Here is a 13757-nt window from a genome sequence, read left to right as displayed (position 1 = left end):
CTGGATTTTCATGGTAAACGGGACTTCCATGGTAAACTGGACTTCCATGGTAAACTGGATTTCCATGGTAAATTGGACTTCCATGATGGCCTGGACTTCCATGGTAAACTGGACTCCCATGGTAAACTGGATTTCCATGGTAAACTGGACTCCCATGGTAAACTGGACTTCCATGGTAAACTGGACTCCCATGGTAAACTGGATTTCCATGGTAAACTGGACTTCCATGGTAAACTGGACGTCCATGGTAAACTGGATTTCCATGGTGACCTGGATTTCCATGGTAAACTGGATTTCCATGGTAAACTGGACTCCCATGGTAAACTGGACTCCCATGGTAAACTGGACTTGTGTGGTGACCTGGACTTCCATGGTAAACTGGACTTCGATGGTAAACTGGACGTCCATGGTAAACTGGATTTCCATGGTGACCTGGACTTCCATGGTAAAATGGATTTCCATGGTAAACGGGACTCCATGGTGAACTGAACTCCCATGGTAAACTGGATTTACATGGTAAACTGGACTTCCATGGTAAACTGGACTTCCATGGTAAACTGGATTTCCACGGTAAACTGGCCTCCCATGGTAAACTGGACTTCCATGGTAAACTGGACGTCCATGGTAAACTGGATTTCCATGGTGACCTGGATTTCCATGGTAAACTGGATTTCCATGGTAAACTGGACTCCCATGGTAAACTGGACTCCCATGGTAAACTGGACTTGCGTGGTGACCTGGACTTCCATGGTAAACTGGACTTCCATGTAAACTGGACGTCCATGGTAAACTGGATTTCCATGGTGACCTGGACTTCCATGGTAAAATGGACTCCCATGGTAAACTGGATTTCCATGGTAAACGGGACTCCATGGTGAACTGAACTCCGATGGCAAACTGGATTTCCATGGTAAACTGGACTTCCATGGTAAACTGGACGTCCATGGTAAACTGGATTTCCATGGTGACCTGGATTTCCATGGTAAACTGGATTTCCATGGTAAACTGGACTCCCATGGTAAACTGGACGTCCATGGTAAACTGGATGGTAAACTGGACTTGCGTGGTGAACTGGACTTCCATGGTAAACTGGATTTTCATGGTAAACTGGACTTCCAGGGTAAACTGGACTACTATGGTGAACGGACTTCCATGGTGAACTGGATTTTTATGGTGACCTGGATTTCCATGGTAAACTGGAGTCCCATGGTAAACTGGACTTCCATGGTAAACTGGATTTTCATGGTAAACTGGACTTCCATGGTAAACTGGATTTCCATGGTAAACTGGACTTCCATGGTAAACTTGACGTCCATGGTAAACTGAATTTCCATGGTGAACTGGACTACCATGGTAAACTGGATTTTCATGGTAAACTGGACTTCCATGGAAAACTGGACGTCCATGGTAAACTGGATTTTAATGGTAAACTGGACTTGCGTGGTGTACTGGACTTCCATGGTAAACTGGATTTTCATGGTAAACTGGACTTCCAGGGTAAACTGGACTACTATCGTGAACGGACTTCCATGGTGAACTGGATTTTTATGGTAAACTGAACTTCCATGGTAAAATGGACTTGCATGGTAAACTGGACCTCTATGGTGAACTGTATTTACATCGTAAACTGGACTCGCATGGTAAACTGGATTTCCATGGTAAACTGGACTTCCATGGTAAATTGGACGTCCAATGTAAACTGGATTTCAATGGGAAACTGGACTTCCATGGTGACCTGGACTTCCATGGTAAACTGGATTTTCATGGTAAACTGGACTACCATGGTGAACTGGACTTCCATTGTGAACTGGATTTCCATGGTAAACTGGATTTTCATGGTAAACGGGACTTCCATGGTAAACTGGACTTCCATGGTAAACTGGATTTCCATGGTAAATTGGACTTCCATGATGGCCTGGACTTCCATGGTAAACTGGACTCCCATGGTAAACTGGATTTCCACGGTAAACTGGCCTCCCATGGTAAACTGGACTTCCATGGTAAACTGGACGTCCATGGTAAACTGGATTTCCATGGTGACCTGGATTTCCATGGTAAACTGGATTTCCATGGTAAACTGGACTCCCATGGTAAACTGGACTCCCATGGTAAACTGGACTTGCGTGGTGACCTGGACTTCCATGGTAAACTGGACTTCCATGGTAAACTGGACGTCCATGGTAAACTGGATTTCCATGGTGACCTGGACTTCCATGGTAAAATGGACTCCCATGGTAAACTGGATTTCCATGGTAAACGGGACTCCATGGTGAACTGAACTCCGATGGCAAACGGGATTTCCATGGTAAACTGGATTTTCATGGTAAACGGGACTTCCATGGTAAACTGGACTTCCATGGTAAACTGGATTTCCATGGTAAATTGGACTTCCATGATGGCCTGGACTTCCATGGTAAACTGGACTCCCATGGTAAACTGGATTTCCATGGTAAACTGGACTCCCATGGTAAACTGGACTTCCATGGTAAACTGGACTCCCATGGTAAACTGGATTTCCATGGTAAACTGGACTTCCATGGTAAACTGGACGTCCATGGTAAACTGGATTTCCATGGTGACCTGGATTTCCATGGTAAACTGGATTTCCATGGTAAACTGGACTCCCATGGTAAACTGGACTCCCATGGTAAACTGGACTTGTGTGGTGACCTGGACTTCCATGGTAAACTGGACTTCGATGGTAAACTGGACGTCCATGGTAAACTGGATTTCCATGGTGACCTGGACTTCCATGGTAAAATGGATTTCCATGGTAAACGGGACTCCATGGTGAACTGAACTCCCATGGTAAACTGGATTTACATGGTAAACTGGACTTCCATGGTAAACTGGACTTCCATGGTAAACTGGATTTCCACGGTAAACTGGCCTCCCATGGTAAACTGGACTTCCATGGTAAACTGGACGTCCATGGTAAACTGGATTTCCATGGTGACCTGGATTTCCATGGTAAACTGGATTTCCATGGTAAACTGGACTCCCATGGTAAACTGGACTCCCATGGTAAACTGGACTTGCGTGGTGACCTGGACTTCCATGGTAAACTGGACTTCCATGTAAACTGGACGTCCATGGTAAACTGGATTTCCATGGTGACCTGGACTTCCATGGTAAAATGGACTCCCATGGTAAACTGGATTTCCATGGTAAACGGGACTCCATGGTGAACTGAACTCCGATGGCAAACTGGATTTCCATGGTAAACTGGACTTCCATGGTAAACTGGACGTCCATGGTAAACTGGATTTCCATGGTGACCTGGATTTCCATGGTAAACTGGATTTCCATGGTAAACTGGACTCCCATGGTAAACTGGACGTCCATGGTAAACTGGATGGTAAACTGGACTTGCGTGGTGAACTGGACTTCCATGGTAAACTTGGTTTTCATGGTAAACTGGACTTCCAGGGTAAACTGGACTACTATGGTGAACGGACTTCCATGGTGAACTGGATTTTTATGGTGACCTGGATTTCCATGGTAAACTGGAGTCCCATGGTAAACTGGACTTCCATGGTAAACTGGATTTTCATGGTAAACTGGACTTCCATGGTAAACTGGATTTCCATGGTAAACTGGACTTCCATGGTAAACTTGACGTCCATGGTAAACTGGATTTCCATGGTGAACTGGACTACCATGGTAAACTGGATTTTCATGGTAAACTGGACTTCCATGGAAAACTGGACGTCCATGGTAAACTGGATTTTAATGGTAAACTGGACTTGCGTGGTGTACTGGACTTCCATGGTAAACTGGATTTTCATGGTAAACTGGACTTCCAGGGTAAACTGGACTACTATCGTGAACGGACTTCCATGGTGAACTGGATTTTTATGGTAAACTGAACTTCCATGGTAAAATGGACTTGCATGGTAAACTGGACCTCTATGGTGAACTGTATTTACATCGTAAACTGGACTCGCATGGTAAACTGGATTTCCATGGTAAACTGGACTTCCATGTTAAATTGGACGTCCAATGTAAACTGGATTTCAATGGGAAACTGGACTTCCATGGTGACCTGGACTTCCATGGTAAACTGGATTTTCATGGTAAACTGGACTACCATGGTGAACTGGACTTCCATTGTGAACTGGATTTCCATGGTAAACTGGATTTTCATGGTAAACGGGACTTCCATGGTAAACTGGACTTCCATGGTAAACTGGATTTCCATGGTAAATTGGACTTCCATGATGGCCTGGACTTCCATGGTAAACTGGACTCCCATGGTAAACTAGATTTCCACGGTAAACTGGCCTCCCATGGTAAACTGGACTTCCATGGTAAACTGGACGTCCATGGTAAACTGGATTTCCATGGTGACCTGGATTTCCATGGTAAAGTGGATTTCCATGGTAAACTGGACTCCCATGGTAAACTGGACTCCCATGGTAAACTGGACTTGTGTGGTGACCTGGACTTCCATGGTAAACTGGACTTCCATGGTAAACTGGACGTCCATGGTAAACTGGATTTCCATGGTGACCTGGACTTCCATGGTAAAATGGACTCCCATGGTAAACTGGATTTCCATGGTAAACGGGACTCCATGGTGAACTGAACTCCGATGGCAAACGGGATTTCCATGGTAAACTGGATTTTCATGGTAAACGGGACTTCCATGGTTAACTGGACTTCCATGGTAAACTGGATTTCCATGGTAAATTGGACTTCCATGATGGCCTGGACTTCCATGGTAAACTGGACTCCCATGGTAAACTGGATTTCCATGGTAAACTGGACTCCCATGGTAAACTGGACTCCCATGGTAAACTGGACTTCCATGGTAAACTGGACTCCCATGGTAAACTGGATTTCCATGGTAAACTGGACGTCCGTGGTAAACTGGATTTCCTTGGTGACCTGGATTTCCATGGTAAACTGGATTTCCATGGTAAACTGGACTCCCATGGTAAACTGGACTCCCATGGTAAACTGGACTTGCGTGGTGACCTGGACTTCCATGGTAAACTGGACTTCCATGGTAAACTGGACGTCCATGGTAAACTGGATTTCCATGGTGACCTGGACTTCCATGGTAAAATGGACTCCCATGGTAAACTGGATTTCCATGGTAAACGGGACTCCATGGTGAACTGAACTCCGATGGCAAACGGCATATCCATGGTAAACTGGATTTTCATGGTAAACGGGACTTCCATGGTAAACTGGATGGTAAACTGGACTTGCGTGGTGACCTGGACTTCCATGGTAAACTGGATTTTCATGGTAAACTGGACTTCCAGGGTAAACTGGACTACTATGGTGAACGGACTTCCATGGTGAACTGGAATTTTATGGTGACCTGGATTTCCATGGTAAACTGGACTCCCATGGTAAACTGGACTTCCATGGTAAACTGGATTTTCATGGTAAACTGGACTTCCATGGTAAACTGGATTTCCATGGTAAACTGGACTTCCATGGTAAACTTGACGTCCATGGTAAACTGGATTTCCATGGTGAACTGGACTACTATGGTAAACTGGATTTTCATGGTAAACTGGACTTCCATGGAAAACTGGACGTCCATGGTAAACTGGATTTTAATGGTAAACTGGACTTGCGTGCTGTACTGGACTTCCATGGTAAACTGGATTTTCATGGTAAACTGGACTTCCAGGGTAAACTGGACTACTATGGTGAACGGACTTCCATGGTGAACTGGATTTTTATGGTAAACTGAACTTCCATGGTAAAATGGACTCCCATGGTAAACTGGATTTCCATGGTAAACTGGACTTCCATGGTAAACTGGACGTCCATGGTAAACTGGATTTCCATGGTGACCTGGATTTCCATGGTAAACTGGATTTCCATGGTAAACTGGACTCCCATGGTAAACTGGACGTCCATGGTAAACTGGATGGTAAACTGGACTTGCGTGGTGAACTGGACTTCCATGGTAAACTGGATTTTCATGGTAAACTGGACTTCCAGGGTAAACTGGACTACTATGGTGAACGGACTTCCATCGTGAACTGGATTTTTATGGTGACCTGGATTTCCATGGTAAACTGGAGTCCCATGGTAAACTGGACTTCCATGGTAAACTGGATTTTCATGGTAAACTGGACTTCCATGGTAAACTGGATTTCCATGGTAAACTGGACTTCCATGGTAAACTTGACGTCCATGGTAAACTGGATTTCCATGGTGAACTGGACTACCATGGTAAACTGGATTTTCATGGTAAACTGGACTTCCATGGAAAACTGGACGTCCATGGTAAACTGGATTTTAATGGTAAACTGGACTTGCGTGGTGTACTGGACTTCCATGGTAAACTGGATTTTCATGGTAAACTGGACTTCCAGGGTAAACTGGACTACTATCGTGAACGGACTTCCATGGTGAACTGGATTTTTATGGTAAACTGAACTTCCATGGTAAAATGGACTTGCATGGTAAACTGGACCTCTATGGTGAACTGTATTTACATCGTAAACTGGACTCGCATGGTAAACTGGATTTCCATGGTAAACTGGACTTCCATGGTAAATTGGACGTCCAATGTAAACTGGATTTCAATGGGAAACTGGACTTCCATGGTGACCTGGACTTCCATGGTAAACTGGATTTTCATGGTAAACTGGACTACCATGGTGAACTGGACTTCCATTGTGAACTGGATTTCCATGGTAAACTGGATTTTCATGGTAAACTGGACTTCCAGGGTAAACTGGACTACTATGGTGAACGGACTTCCATGGTGAACTGGAATTTTATGGTGACCTGGATTTCCATGGTAAACTGGACTCCCATGGTAAACTGGACTTCCATGGTAAACTGGATTTTCATGGTAAACTGGACTTCCATGGTAAACTGGATTTCCATGGTAAACTGGACTTCCATGGTAAACTTGACGTCCATGGTAAACTGGATTTCCATGGTGAACTGGACTACTATGGTAAACTGGATTTTCATGGTAAACTGGACTTCCATGGAAAACTGGACGTCCATGGTAAACTGGATTTTAATGGTAAACTGGACTTGCGTGCTGTACTGGACTTCCATGGTAAACTGGATTTTCATGGTAAACTGGACTTCCAGGGTAAATTGGACTACTATGGTGAACGGACTTCCATGGTGAACTGGATTTTTATGGTAAACTGAACTTCCATGGTAAAATGGACTCCCATGGTAAACTGGATTTCCATGGTAAACTGGACTTCCATGGTAAACTGGACGTCCATGGTAAACTGGATTTCCATGGTGACCTGGATTTCCATGGTAAACTGGATTTCCATGGTAAACTGGACTCCCATGGTAAACTGGACGTCCATGGTAAACTGGATGGTAAACTGGACTTGCGTGGTGAACTGGACTTCCATGGTAAACTGGATTTTCATGGTAAACTGGACTTCCAGGGTAAACTGGACTACTATGGTGAACGGACTTCCATCGTGAACTGGATTTTTATGGTGACCTGGATTTCCATGGTAAACTGGAGTCCCATGGTAAACTGGACTTCCATGGTAAACTGGATTTTCATGGTAAACTGGACTTCCATGGTAAACTGGATTTCCATGGTAAACTGGACTTCCATGGTAAACTTGACGTCCATGGTAAACTGGATTTCCATGGTGAACTGGACTACCATGGTAAACTGGATTTTCATGGTAAACTGGACTTCCATGGAAAACTGGACGTCCATGGTAAACTGGATTTTAATGGTAAACTGGACTTGCGTGGTGTACTGGACTTCCATGGTAAACTGGATTTTCATGGTAAACTGGACTTCCAGGGTAAACTGGACTACTATCGTGAACAGACTTCCATGGTGAACTGGATTTTTATGGTAAACTGAACTTCCATGGTAAAATGGACTTGCATGGTAAACTGGACCTCTATGGTGAACTGTATTTACATCGTAAACTGGACTCGCATGGTAAACTGGATTTCCATGGTAAACTGGACTTCCATGGTAAATTGGACGTCCAATGTAAACTGGATTTCAATGGGAAACTGGACTTCCATGGTGACCTGGACTTCCATGGTAAACTGGATTTTCATGGTAAACTGGACTACCATGGTGAACTGGACTTCCATTGTGAACTGGATTTCCATGGTAAACTGGATTTTCATGGTAAACGGGACTTCCATGGTAAACTGGACTTCCATGGTAAACTGGATTTCCATGGTAAATTGGACTTCCATGATGGCCTGGACTTCCATGGTAAACTGGACTCCCATGGTAAACTGGATTTCCACGGTAAACTGGCCTCCCATGGTAAACTGGACTTCCATGGTAAACTGGACGTCCATGGTAAACTGGATTTCCATGGTGACCTGGATTTCCATGGTAAACTGGATTTCCATGGTAAACTGGACTCCCATGGTAAACTGGACTCCCATGGTAAACTGGACTTGCGTGGTGACCTGGACTTCCATGGTAAACTGGACTTCCATGGTAAACTGGACGTCCATGGTAAACTGGATTTCCATGGTGACCTGGACTTCCATGGTAAAATGGACTCCCATGGTAAACTGGATTTCCATGGTGAACGGGACTCCATGGTGAACTGAACTCCGATGGCAAACGGGATTTCCATGGTAAACTGGATTTTCATGGTAAACGGGACTTCCATGGTAAACTGGACTTCCATGGTAAACTGGATTTCCATGGTAAATTGGACTTCCATGATGGCCTGGACTTCCAGGGTAAACTGGACTCCCATGGTAAACTGGATTTCCATGGTAAACTGGACTCCCATGGTAAACTGGACTCCCATGGTAAACTGGACTCCCATGGTAAACTGGACTTCCATGGTAAACTGGACGTCCATGGTAAACTGGATTTCCATGGTGACCTGGATTTCCATGGTAAACTGGATTTCCATGGTAAACTGGACTCCCATGGTAAACTGGACTCCCATGGTAAACTGGACTTGCGTGGTGACCTGGACTACCATGGTAAACTGGACTTCCATGGTAAACTGGACGTCCATGGTAAACTGGATTTCCATGGTGACCTGGACTTCCATGGTAAAATGGACTCCCATGGTAAACTGGATTTCCATGGTAAACGGGACTCCATGGTGAACTGAACTCCCATGGTAAACTGGATTTCCATGGTAAACTGGATTTTCATGGTAAACTGGACTTCCAGGGTAAACTGGACTTCCATGGTAAACTGGACTTCCATGTTAAACTGGATTTCCATGGTAAACTGGACTTCCATGGTAAACTGGACGTCCATGGTAAACTGGATTTCCATGGTGACCTGGACTTCCATGGTAAAATGGACTCCCATGGTAAACTGGATTTCCATGGTAAACGGGACTCCATGGTGAACTGAACTCCGATGGTAAACTGGATTTCCATGGTAAACTGGACTTCCATGGTAAACTGGACGTCCATGGCAAACTGGATTTTAATGGTAAACTGGACTTGCATGGTGACCTGGACTTCCATGGTAAACTGGATTTTCATGGTAAACTGGACTTCTATGGTAAACTGGACTTCCATGGTAAACTGGATTTCCATGGTAAACTGGACTTCCATGGTAAACTGGACGTCCATGGTAAACTGGATTTCCATGGTGACCTGGACTTCCATGGTAAAATGGACTCCAATGGTAAACTGGATTTCCATGGTAAACGGGACTCCATGGTGAACTGAACTCCCATGGTAAACTGTATTTCCATGGTAAACTGGACTTCCATGGTAAACTGGACGTCCATGGTAAACTGGATTTTCATGGTAAACTGGACTTCCAGGGTAAACTGGACTTCCATGGTAAACTGGACTTCCATGTTAAACTGGACTCCCATGGTAAACTGGACTCCCATGGTAAACTGGACTCCCATGGTAAACTGGACTTCCATGGTAAACTGGACGTCCATGGTAAACTGGATTTCCATGGTGACCTGGATTTCCATGGTAAACTGGATTTCCATGGTAAACTGGACTCCCATGGTAAACTGGACTCCCATGGTAAACTGGACTTGCGTGGTGACCTGGACTACCATGGTAAACTGGACTTCCATGGTAAACTGGACGTCCATGGTAAACTGGATTTCCATGGTGACCTGGACTTCCATGGTAAAATGGACTCCCATGGTAAACTGGATTTCCATGGTAAACGGGACTCCATGGTGAACTGAACTCCCATGGTAAACTGGATTTCCATGGTAAACTGGATTTTCATGGTAAACTGGACTTCCAGGGTAAACTGGACTTCCATGGTAAACTGGACTTCCATGTTAAACTGGATTTCCATGGTAAACTGGACTTCCATGGTAAACTGGACGTCCATGGTAAACTGGATTTCCATGGTGACCTGGACTTCCATGGTAAAATGGACTCCCATGGTAAACTGGATTTCCATGGTAAACGGGACTCCATGGTGAACTGAACTCCGATGGTAAACTGGATTTCCATGGTAAACTGGACTTCCATGGTAAACTGGACGTCCATGGCAAACTGGATTTTAATGGTAAACTGGACTTGCATGGTGACCTGGACTTCCATGGTAAACTGGATTTTCATGGTAAACTGGACTTCTATGGTAAACTGGACTTCCATGGTAAACTGGATTTCCATGGTAAACTGGACTTCCATGGTAAACTGGACGTCCATGGTAAACTGGATTTCCATGGTGACCTGGACTTCCATGGTAAAATGGACTCCAATGGTAAACTGGATTTCCATGGTAAACGGGACTCCATGGTGAACTGAACTCCCATGGTAAACTGTATTTCCATGGTAAACTGGACTTCCATGGTAAACTGGACGTCCATGGTAAACTGGATTTTAATGGTAAACTGGACTTGCGTGGTGACCTGGACTTCCATGGTAAACTGGATTTTCATGGTAAACTGGACTTCCAGGGTAAACTGGACTACTATGGTGAACGGACTTCCATGGTAAACTGGATTTTGATGGTAAACTGGACTTCCATGGTAAACTGGACTTCCATGGTAAACTGGATTTCCATGGTAAATTGGACTTCCATGATGGCCTGGACTTCCATGGTAAACTGGACTCCCATGGTAAACTGGATTTCCATGGTAAACTGGACTCCCATGGTAAACTGGACTTCCATGGTAAACTGGACTCCCATGGTAAACTGGATTTCCATGGTAAACTGGACTTCCATGGTAAACTGGACGTCCATGGTAAACTGGATTTCCATGGTGACCTGGATTTCCATAGTAAACTGAATTTCCATGGTAAACTGGACTCCCATGGTAAACTGGACTCCCATGGTAAACTGGACTTGCGTGGTGACCTGGACTTCCATGGTAAACTGGATTTTCATGGTAAACTGGACTTCCAGGGTAAACTGGACTACTATGGTGAACGGACTTCCATGGTGAACTGGATTTTTATGGTGACCTGGATTTCCATGGTAAACTGGACTTCCATGGTAAACTGGACTTCCATGGTAAACTGGATTTTCATGGTAAACTGGACTTCCATGGTAAACTGGATTTCCATGGTAAACTGGACTTCCATGGTAAACTTGACGTCCATGGTAAACTGGATTTCCATGGTGAACTGGACTACTATGGTAAACTGGATTTTCATGGTAAACTGGACTTCCATGGAAAACTGGACGTCCATGGTAAACTGGATTTTAATGGTAAACTGGACTTGCGTGGTGTACTGGACTTCCATGGTAAACTGGATTTTCATGGTAAACTGGACTTCCAGGGTAAACTGGACTACTATGGTGAACGGACTTCCATGGTGAACTGGATTTTTATGGTAAACTGAACTTCCATGGTAAAATGGACTTGCATGGTAAACTGGACCTCTATGGTGAACTGTATTTACATCGTAAACTGGACTCGCATGGTAAACTGGATTTCCATGGTAAACTGGACTTCCATGGTAAATTGGACGTCCAATGTAAACTGGATTTCAATGGGAAACTGGACTTCCATGGTGACCTGGACTTCCATGGTAAACTGGATTTTCATGGTAAACTGGACTACCATGGTGAACTGGACTTCCATTGTGAACTGGATTTCCATGGTAAACTGGATTTTCATGGTAAACGGGACTTCCATGGTAAACTGGACTTCCATGGTAAACTGGATTTCCATGGTAAATTGGACTTCCATGATGGCCTGGACTTCCATGGTAAACTGGACTCCCATGGTAAACTGGATTTCCACGGTAAACTGGCCTCCCATGGTAAACTGGACTTCCATGGTAAACTGGACGTCCATGGTAAACTGGATTTCCATGGTGACCTGGATTTCCATGGTAAACTGGATTTCCATGGTAAACTGGACTCCCATGGTAAACTGGACTCCCATGGTAAACTGGACTTGCGTGGTGACCTGGACTTCCATGGTAAACTGGACTTCCATGGTAAACTGGACGTCCATGGTAAACTGGATTTCCATGGTGACCTGGACTTCCATGGTAAAATGGACTCCCATGGTAAACTGGATTTCCATGGTAAACGGGACTCCATGGTGAACTGAACTCCGATGGCAAACGGGATTTCCATGGTAAACTGGATTTTCATGGTAAACGGGACTTCCATGGTAAACTGGACTTCCATGGTAAACTGGATTTCCATGGTAAATTGGACTTCCATGATGGCCTGGACTTCCATGGTAAACTGGACTCCCATGGTAAACTGGATTTCCATGGTAAACTGGACTCCCATGGTAAACTGGATTTCCATGGTAAACTGGACTTCCATGGTAAACTGGACGTCCATGGTAAACTGGATTTCCATGGTGACCTGGATTTCCATGGTAAACTGGATTTCCATGGTAAACTGGACTCCCATGGTAAACTGGACTCCCATGGTAAACTGGACTTGCGTGGTGACCTGGACTTCCATGGTAAACTGGACTTCCATGGTAAACTGGACGTCCATGGTAAACTGGATTTCCATGGTGACCTGGACTTCCATGGTAAAATGGATTTCCATGGTAAACGGGACTCCATGGTGAACTGAACTCCCATGGTAAACTGGATTTCCATGGTAAACTGGACTTCCATGGTAAACTGGACGTCCATGGTAAACTGGATGGTAAACTGGACTTGCGTGGTGACCTGGACTTCCATGGTAAACTGGATTTTCATGGTAAACTGGACTTCCAGGGTAAACTGGACTACTATGGTGAACGGACTTCCATGGTGAACTGGATTTTCATGGTGACCTGGATTTCCATGGTAAACTGGACTTCCATGGTAAACTGGACTTCCATGGTAAACTGGATTTTCATGGTAAACTGGACTTCCATGGTAAACTGGATTTCCATGGTAAACTGGACTTCCATGGTAAACTTGACGTCCATGGTAAACTGGATTTCCATGGTGAACTGGACTACCATGGTAAACTGGATTTTCATGGTAAACTGGACTTCCATGGAAAACTGGACGTCCATGGTAAACTGGATTTTAATGGTAAACTGGACTTGCGTGGTGTACTGGACTTCCATGGTAAACTGGATTTTCATGGTAAACTGGACTTCCAGGGTAAACTGGACTACTATGGTGAACGGACTTCCATGGTGAACTGGATTTTTATGGTAAACTGAACTTCCATGGTAAAATGGACTTGCATGGTAAACTGGACCTCTATGGTGAACTGTATTTACATCGTAAACTGGACTCGCATGGTAAACTGGATTTCCATGGTAAACTGGACTTCCATGGTAAATTGGACGTCCAATGTAAACTGGATTTCAATGGGAAACTGGACTTCCATGGTGACCTGGACTTCCATGGTAAACTGGATTTTCATGGTAAACTGG

This window comes from Petromyzon marinus, chromosome 47, assembly GCF_048934315.1.
Source record: "Petromyzon marinus isolate PM22_M1 ecotype Great Lakes invasive population chromosome 47, UKy_Petmar_22M1.pri1.0, whole genome shotgun sequence".
Classification (NCBI taxonomy): Eukaryota; Metazoa; Chordata; class Hyperoartia; order Petromyzontiformes; family Petromyzontidae; genus Petromyzon; species Petromyzon marinus.
This window is presented reverse-complemented; position numbering follows the sequence as displayed.